Source organism: Panulirus ornatus, chromosome 58, assembly GCF_036320965.1.
Source record: "Panulirus ornatus isolate Po-2019 chromosome 58, ASM3632096v1, whole genome shotgun sequence".
In the NCBI taxonomy this organism is placed as follows: Eukaryota; Metazoa; Arthropoda; class Malacostraca; order Decapoda; family Palinuridae; genus Panulirus; species Panulirus ornatus.
In genome coordinates, this window is record NC_092281.1 from 17,133,062 (window position 1) to 17,154,377 (window position 21,316).

The window sequence follows — 21,316 nt, forward strand, 5'->3', positions numbered from 1 at the left end:
CAAGAATTTCCCGGTGACCAGTGATATGTCTCGGTGGCCAATACATCAGGTTGACACACGAACTTATTTTTCATATGATGATCATATATTTTTCGTTTATCATTTTCTGAGGTAAATCCCGTCTTTTATTTTGCCGGTACGAGTCGATAAGAACAGTCATCCATACTCCTGTCGCTATAAACGCTTCTACGAAATGATTCGTCAGAGTCTATCGGCTCATATGGTCGTCTGCAAACTTCAGTCTCTTCATAACCAGGTCAATTTCACACGTCCATGAGCACTTCAGTGTTCTCTAATGACCTTACCGACACTTTAGGCCACCAAACTACCAGTCTGACAGTCTTGACCTGGTAAATAGTCCTCCTTTGGTCGTCACCTGGTATAGGCCATCTTTATAGAACACGTCATTCCCCCTCCTTCACACCTTCGCCCATCTACGTCTTTCTCTGAGGGACTCGATTCCGCCTTCGGAACCATCAAACCCGCGGATGTGAGCTGTGCCTCGTACAGTTAGGTACCTATATACGAGGAACAAAGCTCCATCAAACCCGACATTTGTCGTCTCCTCGCCACTCGTCCAGACCCTCAAAGTGTCATTTGGAACTTTATGGCGGATGTTTTACGTCTACTTGTGCGATGGACCAAAAGTTATTATCATTTACGAGTATCCTAACCCGCGAGAGGAACTGCAATTATCTTTTTTTTTGTTGTGACTGGTGTCATGGAGAAGGGAGGGAGGGTAGGTCATCTGCATGAATGTGAGTAATATAATTCGTTTCTATCGGTAATTTCAATATAGATGCATCATTCTTTACCTCGTATAAAAAGGAATGTGTTCATATGAGTTTCTCATATGGTGTACTGAAAACTTTAAGTCACGTTTTCTTTGATATCCTGATATATTTTCGTTATAGCAAAAAAAGCGTGTTCGTTCTTAAGTTTTCCGATGTCCATTAATTGTAAATTATTCATCAATATTTTGATTTCTAGGGTCATTAACCGGCCCAGCCACAAACGCTTCTCCATGAAATGTTCAGAACGTTTTCTGTTCTTATCTCAAGGAAACGTTCGGAACGTTTTCTGTTCTTATTTCAAGGAAACGTTCGGAACGTTTTCTGTTCTTATCCCCAGGAAACGTTCGGAACGTTTTCTGTTCTTATTCAAAGGAAACGTTCAGAACGTTTTCTTTTTTTATCCCCAAGAAACGTTCGAGACGTTTTCTGTTCTTATCCCCAGGAAACGTTCGAGACGTTTTCTGTTCTTATCTCCAGGAAACGTTCGGAACGTTTTCTGTTCTTAGATTTTCCAGCGCGGTCTATGGCCTGAGCTTGGCGGTGAGGAGGCGCGGGTGGACGTTCAACATGGACATGAACATTTCATTCACGAACAACGTACAGTTCATATCAAAGTGAGAAAGTGAAAAAAAAGTGGATGTAAATGAAAGAAAAATTGTGTACAAAAGTAGAATTAGACACATACACACACATCCACATCCACACACACGCACACACACACACACACACACACACACACACACCCACACACACACCCACACACACACACACACCCACACACACACACACACACACACACACACACACACACACACACACACACATGCATGAAATTATCGACAGGTCATCATTCGTCGAACTTCTTTTCGTGACGTTGCCAGATTCAACCTGAATCTCTCTCATTCTCTCTCTCTCTCATTCTCTCTCTCTCTCTCTCTCTCTCTCTCTCTCTCTCTCTCTCTCTCTCTCTCGGACATGACCATCCCCCCCACACCACGATGACTCGAGCCTGACCCCCATGGTGACCTGGTCCAGGACCCTTGCACTGAGCAAGAGTCTCGTAACGTCATTGCCAGCGCTCCCGCGGTCCCGCACTGGGGTTCCCGCTCCTCATCTGATCCCGCCTCCCTCCTTCCATCACTCGTTCTTCGGGAAGAAAGCTGTCCATTGCTTTCTTTTTGATCCATTTCCATCGTTTTCTTCTTTCTCTTTTCGTTTCTCGTCTTTCATCACTCCAGAACCCTTTCATGGTCCTTCTTCCAGATATTCCTTTATCTTCTTCATCTCTTCCAACGTTTCGATCTTCATGACTTTCCCTCCAGTCGTCTGCATTTCAAGTTACATTCACTATTATCATTTCAATTTTCCGGTTCTTATCTGTAGCATATCATTTAGTCTTTCGAAAATAAAAAATACGTAGCCTCATAGGTTATATTTGCTCGTACATTCTCCTTGCAGGAAGATATCAGATGTTGTCTAGTTCTCATGTAGGAGGAGAACACGCTCTGTATTATGCAGGAATACGTTGCCGTGTGGTGCTACCGCTCCCTGGGCAGATGTTGACGAACTCTTGTATCACTGTTCGTCTGCACTGAGGTTGGGTCGTGTGTTCGTTGACGTGTTGACGTGGGTGTGTGTAGCAGAGCAGGGGTAGAGGAGCATGCATGAGGCATGGCAGGTTGCACGGAGGGGGAGGAGGAGAAGGTTGTAACAGGACTGGATATGGTCGCACGAATGGGACAGGACAAGTTAAGACGGGACCGAGAGTGCCAAAGGAGAGCAACGTGAGGTAAAGGAGAGTAGAATGAGGATAGGGTGAGAGGGGTTAGCACTAGACACGATAATCCTGGGCGAAGTTGTCACAAGATGACGTGTTGGAAGGGCAGAGCATTACGGAGACGAGTCGGAGGAAGGCTGTCATAGGGCGTGGCACGGGGCCTGTGACTGAATTTCACAGCCCTGGACAGGGCGGCACCTTTAACACTCATTGTCCCCCACTGAAGGATGGCGCGGGGACCCGTGCATGACTCTCCCGCCATGAGTTACCGACCACTGTCAGTTCCTACCCCCTGAGAGAGGCTCTTCCATCTTGCTTATGCGTTCGTCTTTCTATTCCTCTTGACCACTCAATGGCCGCCACCAGCAAGCTGGACACTGGGAGACGAGTATGAGCCCGAGTGTGGATCCTCTTGCAGTCAATGCAGTTAGTTAATGCATGATTTAGAGGCTACTGTTCCTTTGGCGAGCTGGGAGCGTGACCTGCAGGGTGATCGATAACTCTGTTTACCCTCAGTTGGGCAGGCTGCACGGGTGGGTGGGTGGTGTGGCTCTCCTGGCCTGGGATCTTAGATGTTGGGTACGGCCGAGGAGGCGGTGGTGGCAGCGGTGGTACACTCTCTCTCTCTCTCTCTCTCTCTCTCTCTCTCTCTCTCTCTCTCTCTCTCTCTCTCTCTCTCTCTCTCTCTCTCTCTCTCTCTCTCTCACACACACACACACACACACACAACTGGTATTAAAGTGCTTCACTGATCAAGATCCGAGATACGAGCGAAGATAAGACGAATGCACAGGACAACCAATATGTTACGACGCAGTAGCGAGCGAGTGATCTTATTTCATTATACATATATATATATATATATATATATATATATATATATATATATATATATATATATATATATATATTTTTTTTTTTTTTTTTTTTTTTTTTATACTTTGTCGCTGTATATTCAGCGGAGCGTAAGACGGGAGAGCGCTGGGGTGATCTAGGAGAAGGGATCGAGCCAAGACCACCTAAACAATACTGGGAGAAGCTGAGAGAGAACAGAGGGTTATGATCACTGAAGAAAGCTGAAATTACATAGGCCGAGCATATCTTTGTGTGGAGGACCTGTCAGAGTAGAACACATGTCAGTTACCATGGGTAGGTGTCGCGTACGTTCTCTGGATAGTCCTCGATCGTATATATCTGGAAAACAGAGGTTTGGCTTCAGTATATAAGCTGGTGAATGCATTTGGTGGTAATATGCGAGAAGATAAACACAGCTGGCGACAGTATGTGAGAAGGTATATGCATTTATTCTTTATTTTCTTGCGATCTGGTCTTGAAGATATTTTTTTTATCTTTTCTTAAGTGTTTAGGATATTTCATTAGATTTCTCTGACACACACTCGTTTATGGATGAAAGTTTCTTCACTAAATCAAACGCAGAATGGAAAGCAAATTTAAAGAATCTCTCTACAAAATTTGATTCATGTTACTCGTGTTTTAAAAATCTGTTACATAAACGAAGAATATAAACACCAACTCTAGAAATTGGAATGAGAATATGTACATTTCGAAACATACCTTTCGAAAGTGTGTCTTTCAGCTGGATCATCCCTCACACTCATATCTAAGGCCATTGGAAGCATGCACATATGTGAGTCTTCCTCCCCACACCCACACTCCGAACGGATACATAGCCAGGTACTGGTGGTGACTACAAGGCAGCGAACACTACTGCAAACGTGCACGACAAAGGACATCCGGCTACTTACCACACCTCTCGTAGGAAACTATGTGAAGTCCAGGCAAAAAAATTCATGCCAGGTACTAACCCCGTGTCAATGGTTCAGACGAATTCGTAGTTCTCATCACAAGAAAGAAATGTGATTTAGGATAATTTGCAAGAAGATATTACTAATCTCTCCCTCTTCACCCTGAAATCTTGGGTTTATTAATGTAAGAGAAGAAAATAATTTGAGGTGAGGCCATCGGCGACGGTCGTGGCGGTAAATCTAATCAAAAAAAAAAATAAAAAAGAAGAAAAGAAAAAATTGAAAGTTGTGTCAGTTGAGAAAATGTATCATTTTTAGGTGTGGATATTGAGATGAAAAAAAAAATTAATGCAGGAGGAATTTTGCGCGAGAGTCACTCCAGAAAGCGAAAAAAACAAGTCGAAGGCAAGCATATAAAGAGAGCCACAAGCATAATATATAGAGAGCCACAAGCATAAAAGACAACTTTAGTATCATCGTATGTAAACCTGAGACGCTTCACGTGACACAGTGTGAGAATGAACCACAAAGAGTGTGAAGATATATTAGCCTCTCGATTCGTTTTTTTTTTTTTCTTTTTTTTTTTATCTCCATATTTCTTCGCACGTCTAACATAATTTTCGTGAAACTGTGATCCCGGGTTCGACCCGAGGTTAGGAGTTCAACCCTCCCAAGCACCCAAGGGGTCCCAGCTTTCCAAACGGATTCCCGCTGCTTTAAAGTCACCGGTCCGAACCTCAAGCTGGATCTCCAAGCTGGATTATTGTGCTTTAGCTCTTGCCCCTCCAGAGGAGGAGGGAGAAGGAGGGAGAAGGTTATCTCCCTCAGAAGTTTGTTGTTCTGATGTTTTCCACCCCCGACGGTACGGAAGACGTCGGGGTCGGGTCGCCTCCCCTTCGAAGTGCGTCACGTGCAACGGTAGTGACCTCATCGGACGCGCCCTCGCTACGTCAGCGTGGGAACCTCTCAGCAAAATCATGGGTGAACCGCTTCCCCAGGCGGCGCGCGACCTCCTGCCAGAGGTGTAAGTGCCGTGCCCCCTTGAGCCCTCTGCCGTCGCTCCAGGGAGGAAGGGGAGGAAGAGGAGGGAGGAGGAGAGTATGGAGGAAGAGGAGGTGGTAGAGAGGAAGGTTTGCAAACCCTTCTTGCACTTGCGCACCTTATGACTACCCCGTCTCGACCCCCTCGCCGCCCTCCGCGACATACTTGTAGGATCGAACTCCTTACAGCGCAAACCATCGCCGGAGAGACTCCCCCTGACGGATACCTATGATGGATAAAGTTGTTGAAGATAAAGAAGTAATGTTTGTTGATTACTGATACTCCCGTTTTCTATCAGCCAGCCCAAGAACTGCGATTCTTTGACGTTCGGACCTTGAGAGAAGGAAAAATTGCTGCTGCAACTATGGGACCTGGATTTAGACACTTACTAACAAAGGGGTCAGTATTCTACCACCAGACGCTTGCCACCAAGAGACAGAGGATCAGTCCCTGGAGTCATGAACCAGCAGTACCTGAGAACCACGAACGTGCCAAAGGACCAGAACCGGTGTACAAGGACGTGCTACCCGGAACCAAGGACCAACAGATTGGGGGTCACGGACCTACAACCTCGGGTCACGGACCTATAATCCATCTGTAAGTTGCGACGCATCGCTCGGTGAGAGATGGTTAAGGTCCCGCTCATCGCCTTCATGTTAGCTTTAGTTTTTTTTCGTGACGTGAAACCGTTTTAAGGACGAGTAGGGGGAGGGTGGGAAAAGGGAGATGGTGGGAGGAAGTCTGGCTGGGGTGAGGGGTGTGTGAGGAGGAAAGGAATGAAATAAACGATTGAGAGGTGGTGAAATGGAAAGCGAAGACAGTTCTCATTGAGCGAAGGTTTCTCATTGTCAAAATCTTATTCTGAGTTTTACAATTTATCCACACACACTGCAACTACGTCATCCAGTCTGAACCAAATGGATAGGTTTCCCTGAGGTACGGACGACCGTATCATTGAACGGAGGAATCCAGATTACTTTTCAGTCCAGAGATAAAGTCAGGGATAAACGTAAGAACCGATTACAGGAAAGGAAGTGGATCAGCAATGCTGATGTTTATATCGGAATTCGAGGTTTACTTTGGAGGAAAATGGGAGCGATGACGAAAGCTCAGTACGTGTGCACATGTAGGTGTTGTCTGAGGAACCTGACTACATTGTTTAGGTCTTTGCGCTCCCGATGGATATGGTGAGATCGAAGCTCGGCTTCGTCTTCATGACGACGGCTCGAAGAAAACGTAGCGGTAATTTCTTATCTGTTAATTCAGGAAATGTATACATATTTTTTTTCTCTCTTTTTTTTTCAATGCTGTTGAGAAACTTCAAAATGCATCATAGTCTTCATTTCTGATTTTGTCCTCTGCGAGTGTTCAGACGTAGAAGATTTGCTGTATATCTGCCAGTTTACGTAGTTCAAAGTAGATACTTTTGGTGCTTCTTTGTTTGAAGTGTGAGGGAAGCGAGATAGGGAATACTGGGGAGAAGCAGAGACACGAGGAGTGTAAGAGAGAGAGAGAGAGAGAGAGAGAGAGAGAGAGAGAGAGAGAGAGAGAGGAAGGAAGCTAAGCCAAAGGGAGAGGGACTCTGGGGTCTGGAGGGTGAGAGAAACACGAGGAGGTGAACAAATTTCCGAGGAAACCTTCCCACGGGGTCGGGCGGATGACACTACTGATGAAACCTGGCGGTGGTGATGGCCCGGCTGGGAGGGGTGAGGAGGAGGAGGAGGAGGAGGGGTGTGTGAGGTGGGGGGAGGGAGAGAGAGGGGGCGCCTGTGAGGGATTCAGGAAGGCGGAGGGGGTGGGTAAACGGGGGGGTTGGAGAGAAAGGAGGAAGGTTGGGGAAGGCCTGTAGGAGGGGACGTGGAAGAGAAGGGAGTGAGGGAGTTGGGATGGTAAGTAGATAGGAAGAAGGATGGGGCTTGTAGAAGGTACGATGAAGGAGGAGAAGGAGGACGACGACGAAGAGGAGGAGGAGGAGAAAGGGGATGAAGAGGGGGAGGAGGGTAGAGAAGCCTCAGACGTAGGAACTGAAGGCAATTTGACTGACGCATAAAGCTTTCTCATCTTTCGCTTGTCTTCCCTGGTGACGATCGCATCACAGAGCTTCCATTCGGTACCTACTAGAAAAGACGTCTGGTCTAAACACACTCAGATCTGAGCTCTCATCTGTGTCTCTCGTGAACCCATCATACAACTTAGGTGTATTTGTTACATGTGTGATTTAAGTGTAGTTATAGTTACGTAAATGCGTAACTATTCGTATGTTGTGATTATACTCGTATCCTAGTGAGGGAAGGCGTTGATGCTACAGCGTATGTGGTTGCACATTGCGGCACTCGGGAGTTAACGGGACAACCAATATGGTCTCGTGTATGTCCTTGGGATCAGCCGAGATCCGTCCCCCCTCCCGGCAAGGACCCCACTACGGGACTTGCCTCACCGCTACCGTCGGGGTCTCTTAGGCCAGGAGTGCGCCAGCGATGGTGAGGAGGTCCGCCGACGTCTCCTGAGGGCTCGCTCCTCTCGCAAAGTCGTGTCCTGTGAGGATCGTCGCTCTAGAGAGTTGTGTTCTTTGAGTGTCGTCTGCTGTAGATGGTCGTGCCCCGAAAGCTCTTTCTTCCTCTCCTAAGGAGGGTCGTATTCTTTAAAAAGTTTTGCCTTAAGTGGATCGTCCTTTTTAGGTGCTTAACCTACTAAACGGCGTTCTCTATAGAAAGTTGTACACTGGAAGTGTCGTCCAAGTTAGAAAGATTTGTTTTGTGAGATCGTTTTCTATAAACTTTTATGCCTCATTGGGGTCAAGCTCCTTAGTTTCTTTTTCCTTGTGAGGGTCGTCCTCTGTAATAGTTCATGTCCTGTCAGGAGTCATCCCCTTACAGAGTCCTGCTCAGTAAGAGCCATTCAACCCGTGTGAAAAGGATTCCCTGTAACGTTCCTCCCTCGTGAGAGATGACTTAGAGTGAGAGTCGCCCTTTACAAAAAAGAGGCGTCCCTCATGGAGTGTCGTCTTCCGTGAAGAGTCTTCCCCTTCGTCATCTCTTCGGTCTGGAGATTCACACTCTGCCTTACAGACGAAGAACTTGGTCAGTCGTCCCAACCTCAGTTCGTTAATCGGCCCTGACTAAATTCTTTCAACTTAGAAAATAGCAAAAGTGACGCTTCGACCCTACGAGGAAGGGCTCCTTTGATTCTACTATACGCGTAATGCCTCGACCCTACGAGAGAGAGAGAACATAGGCTTCGATCCTACTTGGACAAGTAGTACTTCGATCTCAAAGAACAACCAATGCTTCGATGAAGTACGCAGATACTTCAAGCACATCTGACAGAGGCAAAGAACTCCATACAAAACCTCTACCATTGTGGCCTATGAAAAGCGACATGATGATATGAATGTGTGAATGTCATAAGCAGGAACTGATCTCCATTTTGTCATTTCCCGACGCCTGGCCTCGTACCCTGACGAGACCTGCCTTCTCCATCCTTGATCTTCCTTTTCTGGTGAGACATAAGCAGCCATGACGTGGTTAATCCATCCATCCTATTTCCTAGTCCGATGAACGTCTCTTGTTTTCCTGGACCACTGGATCGGCTGTGATCTGACGTGGTCTCAGCCTGTGCTTACGACATTCTACACTCGAAGAAACTAAGCATATGAGCACCCACGAGCTTGGGAACCCATGCGAGTCATAAGTTCTCGACACAATCATGTTACAGTTTATCAACAACAACAACAAAAAAAGAAGAGTAATGCTTGCCTGCAAGTCTCTGCTTTTGATCTTGAAGGTAAATCAATACTGTCAGAAATGATCTGCCACACGAATGAGGATCTGTCGGATGGTTCGGCGATCAATCATCATCTAAGATACCACGGTGGCATTAAGGGGAAGACTGACATATATATCAAACATACTTTTGTATCTCGCGCAGCGATAAGCCAAGAGACGGGAGCCTTTACTCCCCTGCCGCTCAGGTGGATGATGACGCCAGCGGAGAGGTTCTTAGAGGTATGTGCGGCGCGTCGCAAGGTCCCCAGAGTGCCAGTGGCTGAGGCCAGTGTGTACCAGCATTCTGCCGCTTGTTAGCCGCGCAGATGAGAAACCACGTACACACAACCTCCTCAAGTGATTCTAACCAAATCTGACAGACGTTCGCTCCAACATATGTCAGATGGCAAATACCAGTACTAGTTTACAACATGAATGAATAACACTTTCAGTTTTAACGTTGTATTGTCTTCCACGTTTGAGTATGAACCATCGCTCTCCTCTGAAGGGAAAAGGTTTTCCAACAGGGAAAAAGATGGAGAACAAATAGTGACTTTTCAGCCCTACGAGACCCCTGGAGATTTCCACATTACCTCTCCCCATCGCTTCGAGATGAGCTATGGCCAATAACTACTATGGAAAACGTAGTTTGTACTTCCGTGGTCATAAATTCGGGCCGTTTCCTCCCGTACAGTCGAGCGGAGCTTTCCCTCACCGGCTTCTTGGGAAACTTTTCACCCAGTCTTATGCCGCCATTGTGTGTTGATTCCAGCAGTCGCCGACAGAGGGCTGTTGGGGTTGAAAGGGCGCTGTGCCAAACTGTATGAATGCTTATGTCTCGTTTTCTTTAAGGGTAATTATCGAGTTAAGACGATCATTTGCATATGCAGAATCGAAGAGAAAGTTAAGACGGTATAAAGATGCTTTCCCTTAAAAGTTGAGAGGTATTTGAAAAGAGAAACATTAGAAGAAAAAAAAGAAGGATTTTGTCCTCACCTGAAGACTTTAGATGACTCGATATATGCCATTCTAAGCTGACTTCACCAAGTGTCCGTAACTCTTTACCGTACAACACAGATCCAGTCACTCTTTCTTGGGATTACAAGTGTCGCTCGGTATCACCAACAGATTGTCCTCCACTGGAACCCAGATGGGAGCAAATAACAATGTACCTCAGTCCTCAGACATATCACAACAGCACGAAGAAGCGAAGTACACACATCATTTTGAAGTTATTCCACGTTAGATTTAGGAAGACATTTTGGAGTAACACGCACACACACACACACACACACACACACACACACACACACAATGAAGCCACATGAAAACTACACCAATCAGTATCATCTGGTCTCCAGATCATCATGTTTGCAAAACCCTCGAATCCTGCGACATCAGTTTCTTCCCCTCCCTCCCCCAAAAGAGGATCCCTCATCGCCACAAAACATATTAACTTTAGTTAAATGATTTACATGTCCTGAGAATATTTTTTTTTTTCAAACTATTCGCCATTTCCCGCGTTAGCGAGGTAGCGTTAAGAACAGAGGACTGGGCCATTTTATTTTTTCAAGGTTTTCTTACTCTTTCTCACTCAAGGTGAGACAACTGATTCCAGTGATTCTCACTTCCTCGATGATGTCAGACGGTGAGGGATTCTGACGACTCTCCCTTACCAAAGTGGCATAAATGTCATTTTCAATTAGCCAGTCATTACAACGCTCTCTCGTAAAACATTTTACTGCCCCTTCAGTTTCATACTAATTTTTCCTATTGCCGGTGTAAAGAAAAAAAGGTTCCTATTATATTCTCGTTCATCTTAAGCAACTCTTAGAAAATTGATGTTTATTTTATAAAACTCCGTCAGTGCTGTCGAGGTGTCTGTCGTCCCTAAGCCATCATGTTTTGAGGGGCTATTGTTGACGTGAGGATAATCTGGCGTTGCCTTCGTACTCGGGGAATTAAGTTATCGTACAGAGGTCCCCGGCAGTACCGAATGAACATAGGATGGGAAGAGCCATCTCGTTTAAGAAGCTGTAATCGTACACAGAGGATTAATATACTGGAGTAAGGCGACGATCGTGAATCGGTAAAGATAATTTATAGATTGATCAATGTCTCGTACCCAAGACTATTATCGTACACAAGGAAACTGCGTAAACATGTAGGAACGAAATGCCAAAAAGGCACAGAGACATGTGGTGCAAGTTACCTTTGGAAATAAGGTTACATTCAAAGTCCAATTCCTAAATCTTTTTAACATGCAAATTCTTCATTGCTGCATCCGTAAGTCTGAATTAAACCTGTATCAGTAACGATACTCTATCTTCGTAGATAGGTTACATAGTAGGAAGAGGATGTACGTGTTCGCCAATAAGAGTATAGGAAAACTTGCCTGTGACTATCAGCATTATGTAGATGTTTAGCCAACTACATTCTGATATTAGGATACAAAGACTGGTTGTACTTATCTTTCAAACGTCCGATGGCATTTTAGGACACAGAGTTACAGAAACCCTGCTTATATCAACGTGTGAATTCCCAGAATCGGACACTCGGAGAAAATATGTAAGTCTAGACTGGCAATGCAATTCTATTTGATGGCGAACACAATCAATGCTTTTTCTACACTCGTTTGACAAGAGGAATACAGAGATGAGGCTTTATTTCCTTTAGAAGCTAGAGGAGAGACCACATTCCTCCCCTACACAGACCAGGATAAGAATTGCCTTTTTATGTATAGACGAAAGAAAAGACAATATCCCATCTAAAGACCAGAGAAGAGACTCGTATTCTTAAATAGACCAAAGGAAAGAGTTCATACCATGAACAGAGGAAGGAGAGAATTTGACTGTATTCCCCTACATAGATCAGAGGGAAAATAGTAATCCAGAGCTCTCAGTGAAATTCTATGAATAGCGAGTAAAGATGGTAATCCAAAATAATTAAGATACTATGAATAGTTGAAAGATATTTTCGGCAAACAAGAGAAGAGAGAATGAATTGCTTCAATGGGTCAGAGAACGAATTACTAAAACGACTGGATTATGTTCCTGTTGTGATTTCATCGATCGTGGTAGAAGATGTGAAAATTTTCTGAGGTTTACTTCGGTTTGCCTAAGTTTGGTGGTGATGGTTTGATTGAGTTTATTCTTTGCGTCTGGAACGGTATTTTCCTAATGTGGGTCTTGCCTTTGGTGAGGTTCTGTCCTGGTAGACAACTGGTCCATGCGAGGTTTCGTCTGGGAACGAGCCTTATCGATGTCAGCCAATATATATTTCTTATTTCATTCATGTGGGATTTTCTTGTGTCGTGGCATGTAAGCGTCCCTGGGTGTCTCAAGACTAATACTTGACTGACCTTCCTTTACGTGGCTTCAACACCTTCTATAGGAATCTTTACATCCTTTAGTACACTGGTATGGATCTTTGAGCACAAGGTCACATACACTTCGCTCGGGATAACTAGTCTTTGAAATACGATCATTCAACCCCAGTAATACTGGTACATAACCCATGAGTACAGTAACATAGTGTACCCAGAATTACAGTAATTCAGTGTGTGTTTTGAAATATACATTCATCCTCGAATTGATATTTTTTTTTTGGCGAAGAATACCTGATGAAGGATCTTGTACATCATAATTACATCATGATTGCCTTAATATTCACTGCTTTATTCCCTAATTGGGGAGGATGATCGAATCATTAGAATAAAGGTAAGGATGATAGAGTTATCAAATACTCTTGGCTCTATGGTGTTAGGTAGGGTTCGTCCTACATGTATACAAAGCTCGTGACTTCATACATACCCATGTATCAGAAGAGGACGTGAGTCTCTCTTACGTGTGTGTAGTCCATCATTGCCATCAGATCTTGCCTCAGACAGTTTACAGCTACTGAAGTAGTCATTTCCCCTATGTTCTTCAAGTTCTCGAGTTGTGGCTGACGTATGAGAGACGGGACCCTTCCTTGGCTTCGCCTCTCGCTGGCGATCCTGCAGTGTGTACACTCCTCGCTATCGCCAGGACTGTGAATTTAGCGAAGTTTGGGAGGAATCTGAGGCGAGTCTTCGGGCCGAGATCGCTCGGCAAAGCACATCACCTGTTTTTTAAACCTCGTCCAGGATGCCTCTGTGTACACTGGACGTGTTCGTTTCCCCCCCTCTGACGTGTAGCGCAAGCAACTTTCCATTTGTCTTCCATTGTTTCCCCCAGTGAGTGATTTATGAAGGCAGGTTTTGCCCGACTCCCTTCGAGTTTTTTCTGTGGTTTAGATCATGCAGAGACAAAATGTATGAGTGAGGTAATCAGGGAAGATTAGCTATAAGTTATGTTCTTGGCGTAGAGATTGCATTCTAGCGTCAGATTTTCCGAGTTTTTGTTTTTTCTCATACTTCAAAGCTATCTTTTTAAAAGGAAATTTACATCAATTTCCTCTTCAGTTGGTGGATGAGGATGCACCTTCGTATCCTCGCCGTACACTTCCTTTTCCGAGATGTGGAGGGAATCAGGATGTGCGCACATCAATATGAGTTAATGTGTTGATCTGTATAGACGTGAGGTTGACAGTAAACACCAGAGGTCCATAGATACTCCACTAGCGATCCATTAAAAGTCGAGGATCAACTCTGTCTTCAGCAGTGTTGTGGGTAGACTTACCTATTGCCACTCTATAAACACTTAAGAAAAAATATATATATTTTGCTCCCCTAGCATCTCGAGCTGGGTAGATTTTCTAAGTAATTCTACTTTACGTGGTCTTCGTACGTTATCTTCCTTATCTCTGTGGGATAAGTCTCATACATTCACTACACGGGTCAGTGGAGGGCAGAGACCACATAGCTCAGATTCCGCCTTTGATACTCGACCGATAGAGTTGATCCCACAGGAACCCAGCCTGCCGCTACACCAGAGCTAAATGCTGGGGATAAGGTCAACCACTGTGCGGTAGATCAATCATTCTTGAATGTGTTTCATAGATTATTGAAGTCTGTTCCTCTGTTCCCATTCCTTCCATCTGTTCCCTCTCACCCCATCTGTTCCCTCTCATTCCATCTGTTCTCTGACATCATTCCCGTTCCCTCTCATCTCATCTCTTCTCTGTCATCACTCCTGTTCCTCCTGTTCCCTCTCATCCCATCTGTTTCCGCTCATCCCTGGTCTCTCTCACCTTTGTTCCCCCTCACCCCTGATCTCCCTCACACCTGTTCCCTCATGAGTATGATATATGTATTTTGGATGAAACTGTCGTCAACACTGTGGGAGCAGATGTGCTCTTCTCAGAGTTTGGGCTTAAAAAAAAAAAGTTAGAAAATTGATGAATTGAAAGAATATTCAACATTTTCCCCAAAAGAATTCTCTTCGTCACTGAGACAGAAGCATAACTACAGATTCCATCGAATCACATCACGTAGGAGTGAACGTTATAAAAGGAATTGTGAATAGTTTCATTCACTCTCTTTCTCTTTCTTTTCTTTCATTTATGATACACAAAGAAATCATCTTCATTTGCGTTTAAAATAACATTAAAAAAAGTTCAAATACATTCCATTTGTTTGAGTGAGGAATGCCTTATCGCTATCTTCATTTGCGTTTAAGGCAACATTAAAAAAAATTCAAATACATTCCATTTGTTTGAGTGAGGGATCCCTTATCCTAATTATAGTAAGGGTCTTCACAAGCGTGTAAGATGGCGGGCTTCCACTCCCTCACCCATCCCACTTACCTCATTGCCAAAATAATCTTTAATTTCAAGTGAAGTTTTTGTCTGTATTCTATTCTGTTTCGTTAATCGCAATGATCGTGATCAGAGAACGAGTCAAGGGTACGTAAACTGACCATTGACAACTCGGCTTTCTGGTTCTCTACATCACTCCATCAGAAACGTATGCATCAGATGTCTCACAGTCGATAGTAGCTCTCATCAGCTTTCCTGATAACCCTTGAAGCCTAACTTGTCCTTGACTTGAGAGCGCCAGAGTTCCCTCCCTGAGGGAGAGGAAGGAAGGGAGGGAGAGTTGGGTGTCTTGCCGGTCGGTCGGGAGGGAGGGAGGGAGGGAGGGAAGGAAGGAGCGATGGAGGAAAGAGGAAATTCCCGTTATACCGAAGATCAACATCGTCTCCTTCCGTGCACTGGCCAGTGGGCAAGCATCTTACAACTACTCCCACCTCCCACCTCCCTCCACACACCACACACACACACACACACACACACACACACACACACACACCTTGAGGGCAAGCGATACCATAAAATGTCTTCGAAGTAACGATCGACGTTTACAGCTCGGCACTCTCATAGTTACGGGTAATTCCGACATTCTTACAACAGCGAGTGTCAGTCGCAAAACTGCCGAGGTTCTGGCTAAAGGGGAACGCCGGTCAGACTCTTCGCTATTTACCTGGGGGTCCAGCCAGGCTCAGAGGCCAAGACGCGGCTTGCACCCGCCTCAGAGACGTCGGGAAGAGGGTGACATTCCCAAGGATGCTGGTCTTAATGTTTCTGCTGATGTGAAGCAAATGGGAAAGTCATTTCGTCTTCTGGGCTGCTGATACGTAAGCTACGGAGATAGCAGAGCCACTGCGCGGGATGGAGACGAGGCACTTAATTCCTTTTCTAATAAGGAATTACGACTTTGGTGAGGTTGCAGGTAGTGAGGTTGGGAGTGCACCCTGACGGAGCTAAAGTTGTTGATGAGGTTGAGGTAGCGAGGTTAATACCCTTCACAGAGATACATATTGATTAGAAAACCAAGTCCTATGACCCCCCTATCGCTCATAGATATGTCTATCACGTCGAGCAACCTATCTACGATGAGTCTTCTCACCTCCTCACAGACGTGCAAACCCCAGACTGAGAAATGTCTGATCTGACCACCATAGAAAAAGATTCTACACCACCTCCTGAAGAAGCAGAGGAGGAGGAGATCTTTGGCGCGAGGCGTCCTCTTCCCTCCTCCTCCTCCTCCTCCACCTACCGCTACACCTTTGGGCACTCCTCGGCCATCCGGTAGGAGGAGATTCTCCATTATTCATCAGGAGGTCCGCCGGTACATTACAGGAGCGACATAAAAACCCAACTAGCTGGCGATGACGGAGGGGCAGGTCGTCAGGCATCGGATGCCGGGTAATTGAGGGTAATTCGCCAGTGGAATACCAGATGAAGTGTATCAGACGTCTGGATGTTGATCCACGCTGTGAGGGGAGGGGGGATTATTCCCGGTGAGAAATGTTTTGCTCTGGATGACTCGTTCACCACCCTCCTAGTTCGTGCTGGTTGTGCTTCTCTGTTTCTCCCCTTGTGGCATGTTTTGTTAAACCTAAGGTCGGTCTGTTATATGGGGTCCGTCATGAGATGTGTTATGGGGTCTGTTATGGGGGTCTGTCATGAGGTCTGTCATATGAGGTCCGTCATGAAGTGTGTAATGGGGTCTGTTATGGGGGGTCTGTTATGAGGTCTGTCATGAGGTCTGTTATGAGGTCTGTCATAAGTCTGTTATGAGGCCTGTTATGAGATCTGTCATAAGTCTGAGGTCTGTCATAAGGTCTGTCATGAGGTCTGTCATGAGGCTTTCTCATGAGATTTATCATTTCAGTCTCTGAACAAGTGTTCTCCAAGTTCCTCGAACCTTCATAGAGAACATTTTTTTCTCCAAAGCTGAGACTTAATTGTGTTATGTATATTAAAGTGTCACTTCCCCTGGGTGTTGGTGTGTGTGGAGTGGAGACATAGCTCACTAATGCTTACTGCTCAGCATCTGTATGATCCTGTAGCAGCTGCTTCACATCAGTTCGTTATGAGAACAGCAAAGCATGTTCTAATGCTGTTCGAAATATAATGTTGTACAGACAGGGTTAATGAACAGTGTTAACGATCGATTTCCATCAACTTCAAACATATATATATATATATATATATATATATGGTGTGGGAGGCAAGTTGTTAGAAGCAGTGAAAAGTTTTTATCGAGGATGTAAGGCATGTGTACGTGTAGGAAGAGAGGAAAGTGATTGGTTCTCAGTGAATGTAGGTTTGCGGCAGGGGTGTGTGATGTCTCCATGGTTGTTTAATTTGTTTATGGATGGGGTTGTAAGGGAGGTAAATGCAAGAGTCCTGGAAAGAGGGGCAAGTATGAAGTCTGTTGGGGATGAGAGAGCTTGGGAAGTGAGTCAATTGTTGTTCGCTGATGATACAGCGCTGGTGGCTGATTCATGTGAGAAACTGCAGAAGCTGGTGACTGAGTTTGGTAAAGTGTGTGGAAGAAGAAAGTTGAGAGTAAATGTGAATAAGAGCAAGGTTATTAGGTACAGTAGGGGTGAGGGTCAAGTCAATTGGGAGGTGAGTTTGAATGGAGAAAAACTGGAGGAAGTGAAGTGTTTTAGATATCTGGGAGTGGATCTGTCAGCGGATGGAACCATGGAAGCGGAAGTGGATCATAGGGTGGGGGAGGGGGCGAAAATTTTGGGAGCCTTGAAAAATGTGTGGAAGTCGAGAACATTATCTCGGAAAGCAAAAATGGGTATGTTTGAGGGAATAGTGGTTCCAACAATGCTGTATGGTTGCGAGGCGTGGGCTATGGATAGAGATGTGCGCAGGAGGATGGATGTGCTGGAAATGAGATGTTTGAGGACAATGTGTGGTGTGAGGTGGTTTGATCGAGTAAGTAACGTAAGGGTAAGAGAGATGTGTGGAAATAAAAAGAGCGTGGTCGAGAGAGCAGAAGAGGGTGTTTTGAAATGGTTTGGGCACATGGAGAGAATGAGTGAGGAGAGATTGACCAAGAGGATATATGTGTCGGAGGTGGAGGGAACGAGGAGAAGAGGGAGACCAAATTGGAGGTGGAAAGATGGAGTGAAAAAGATTTTGTGTGATCGGGGCCTGAACATGCAGGAGGGTGAAAGGAGGGCAAGAAATAGAGTGAATTGGAGTCATGTGGTATACAGGGGTTGACGTGCTGTCAGTGGATTGAAGCAAGGCATGTGAAGCGTCTGGGGTAAACCATGGAAAGCTGTGTAGGTATGTATATTTGCGTGTGTGGACGTGTGTATGTACATGTGTATGGGGGGGGGGGGGTTGGGCCATTTCTTTCGTCTGTTTCCTTGCGCTACCTCGCAAACGCGGGAGACAGCGACAAAGTATAAAAAAAAAAAAAAAAAAAAAAATATATATATATATATATATTTATATGTGTGTGTGTGTGTGCGTGTGTGTGTGTGTGTGTGTGTGTGTGTATGTGTGTACAGCAGGCAAAGGCAGCAGTTGAGGGTAATCATACTTGCAAAAGTGAAATAATATTGAAGCTCAAATTAAGGTTCATGCACTGAGCACCTAATTGAGGCGAGAATCAATTACTGTCATTAATGTTGCCTCTAGATTTATCGTGCGTTCGTTGTTGTCAGTATGGCTTGGTAAGCTCTCCAGCTGGGCCACCTGACAGACAGTCTGCGGAGCCGTGAGTGTCATCCCACATCTCGGATGTTATGGTACTTCATGTGTTCGCCGCCGACAATGATGACGTCTTCAACCTGTGCCTGAAACCTTTTTGCGTCCTCCGAGTGATGATGGACTCTCTCTCTCTCTCTCTCTCTCTCTCTCTCTCTCTCTCTCTCTCTCTCTCTCCCTCTCTCTCTCTCTTACTCTCTTTCTCGTCAATGACACTTGCCGAGCTGCGGTGAGAGAGTGAGGGGAGCCAGTCGTAAATAATTACGTCCCCTCGATCTTAGATGCGACGACTGTCGGAGAAGTTACGAGTGTCTCTCTCGCAGTGTCGTCAGTTCGAGTCGTGATGACCGTGTTCCCACGACCTGGCGGTCTTGACACGGGCGCCACCTCTGAAGTCCCGCTACAGTATCATGAGGACCTCCGTACCTAGTGTGCCGGAGGGCGCCCTGTCTGCGGCCGTGTTTACCAGCGAGCGGAGGTCCCCGTGGCACGAGGGGTGGGGTCCCGTGGCTCCGCAGGTCGCGGGGGTGAGGGAGGAAGCGCGCCCCCTCCGCCACCGCTGGAATGTTCCCATCGGGAGTCAGGCTCTCTCTCTCTCTCCGTACCAAGGGAACCTCCAGCGTGACTCAGATACGCCATTATCACCTGTATGACAAGTGTTCGCAGGGGAAATAATTAGATCTGCCTGGATTACCGGGTTACGCCGCAGTTTCCCACGGTAGTATTATGTTTACCTTCCGGTCTAGAAGGGAGTCTGAAAAAAAAGAAAAACGTGGACGATAAAAAGGTAAAATGACCCTTGCGCTGCGACTCAACAATGTCCTCTTTTTTGCCTGTTGTGGGCAAATCCAGCTTCCTGTGAAAAGTTTAGCTAATTCAGCGTTTTGCGGCACGAGTTGCCCCGGTGGCAGAGATCAAACCGTCGCTCGGGAGGTCCTCGTCTTCAGGTCTTGGCTGGAAGCGTGGCAGCCACGGAGTCACGCGCCACCTCCCCTACAAGCAGGCGGCGGGAACACTCTATGAAGGAACTCCTCAGAGCATCCGAAGTTGTTGTAGGATTGTGGATGAAGCGACTCGGGGCAGATGGGAGGGAAGGGAGGACATGAGCCAAGGCAGTGGTTGAAGATTTTGGAGGTGATTGTAAATGAAGGTAAACCATGAATCAGTTTTGAGGTGACTGTAGATGATGACAATTGAGTGTCAGGTTTTCAGGTGATGTAGATGTGGGGCAGTACTTGTCTGTTTCGTTGATGATTGTAGATGGACGTAGGTGACTGTAATTTGGGGTAAGGAGTTAGGGGAAGAGAGGTGTAATTAGGGTAACCTCCGGATGTCTTCAGTTGGGGATGGTTTGGGGGAGTTAGGGTGGGTGAGGAACAGTACGGAGCAGGGGAGGCAAAGAAAGGAGGTGATGCTGTGGAGGAAAGATTCTGGAAATAAGTATAAGCTGACGTCTATATAAACGAACGAGTGACAAGGAAATTTAGTAGGAATCCAAAAGAATAAAAAAAGAGTTGTTGCAATTGAGGAAATATTTCCTCGAGAGAATACTAATTGAGAATTTCATGTCGGACAAAAAAGAATTTCAAGAGAACTCGGAGAAAAAGACAAGGATAAAAATGTTTGGCGCGAACAGGAATAAATGTGAATAAATAGAAGGAACTACAGATAAAAATACATGGTCACGAAATATGAATAAATTATGAGGAACAAAGTTGACCAAGATACGAAAAATTTTGATAATGGAATGAAAAAAATAATCAGAGAGGAAATCAGAAGAAGAAAAAGACTAGAAAAGGCTAACGAGGAAACAGAAGTATATAAATGGAAAGATAGGGAAGCCATACCGAAGGGAAACTGATAAACACAGTAGCAAACCAATGGAACAGGAGGGCGCACGATGGAGGCCAAGTAAACAACATTCACCACCCACGACTGGGAAAGATCTCACGAGATGAAGATCTACACGAACGATACTTATAGAAATTAATGAAAACTGACGAATAAATCTCAATTGAAAAGGTTCTTCAGGAAGAAGAAGAAGAAGAAGATGAAGAAAAAGAAGAGCCAAAATTACTCTTGTATTTAACAAACTATTCCTCTTCTTCCAACCTCCAAACACCGAACCATTCTCTCTCTCTCTCTCTCTCTCTCTCTCTCTCTCTCTCTCTCGTGATTGCCGCAACCATTCTCTTCAGGCAGGAAATCCAAGTCCGAGAGAAAGGATCCGGATCTCCCCTCCAGTCGTTTTGCAATCCGGATTCCTTCCTCCGTCGTACCCGAACGCCACCAACGCGGCCGCCTGCCTCTGCTCTGAGCGGGTAAGGTTGCTTTCATGGTGTGATCATAGGTCGTGGGAAGCTGCTGGATATCCCTTCTATCTGGCACGAGGTTCATCAGATTGTGTTGTACGTTGTATTGAGAGCATTCACACACACACACACACACACACACACACACACAGTCTGGTAGCATATATATATATATATATATATATATATATATATATATATATATATATATATATATATATATTGGAAAGGATCACAGCTTTGCGCGTGATCAAGATATTCCTATGAGTCCACGCGGAAAATGAAACACGAAAAGTTCCCAAGTGCACTTTCGTGTAATAGTCACATCATCAGGGGAGACACAAGAGAGAAATATATGAAATATATATATACCACTGCTGGTAGTATGTGGGTCCTACAACAATTTTGAGGTATGATG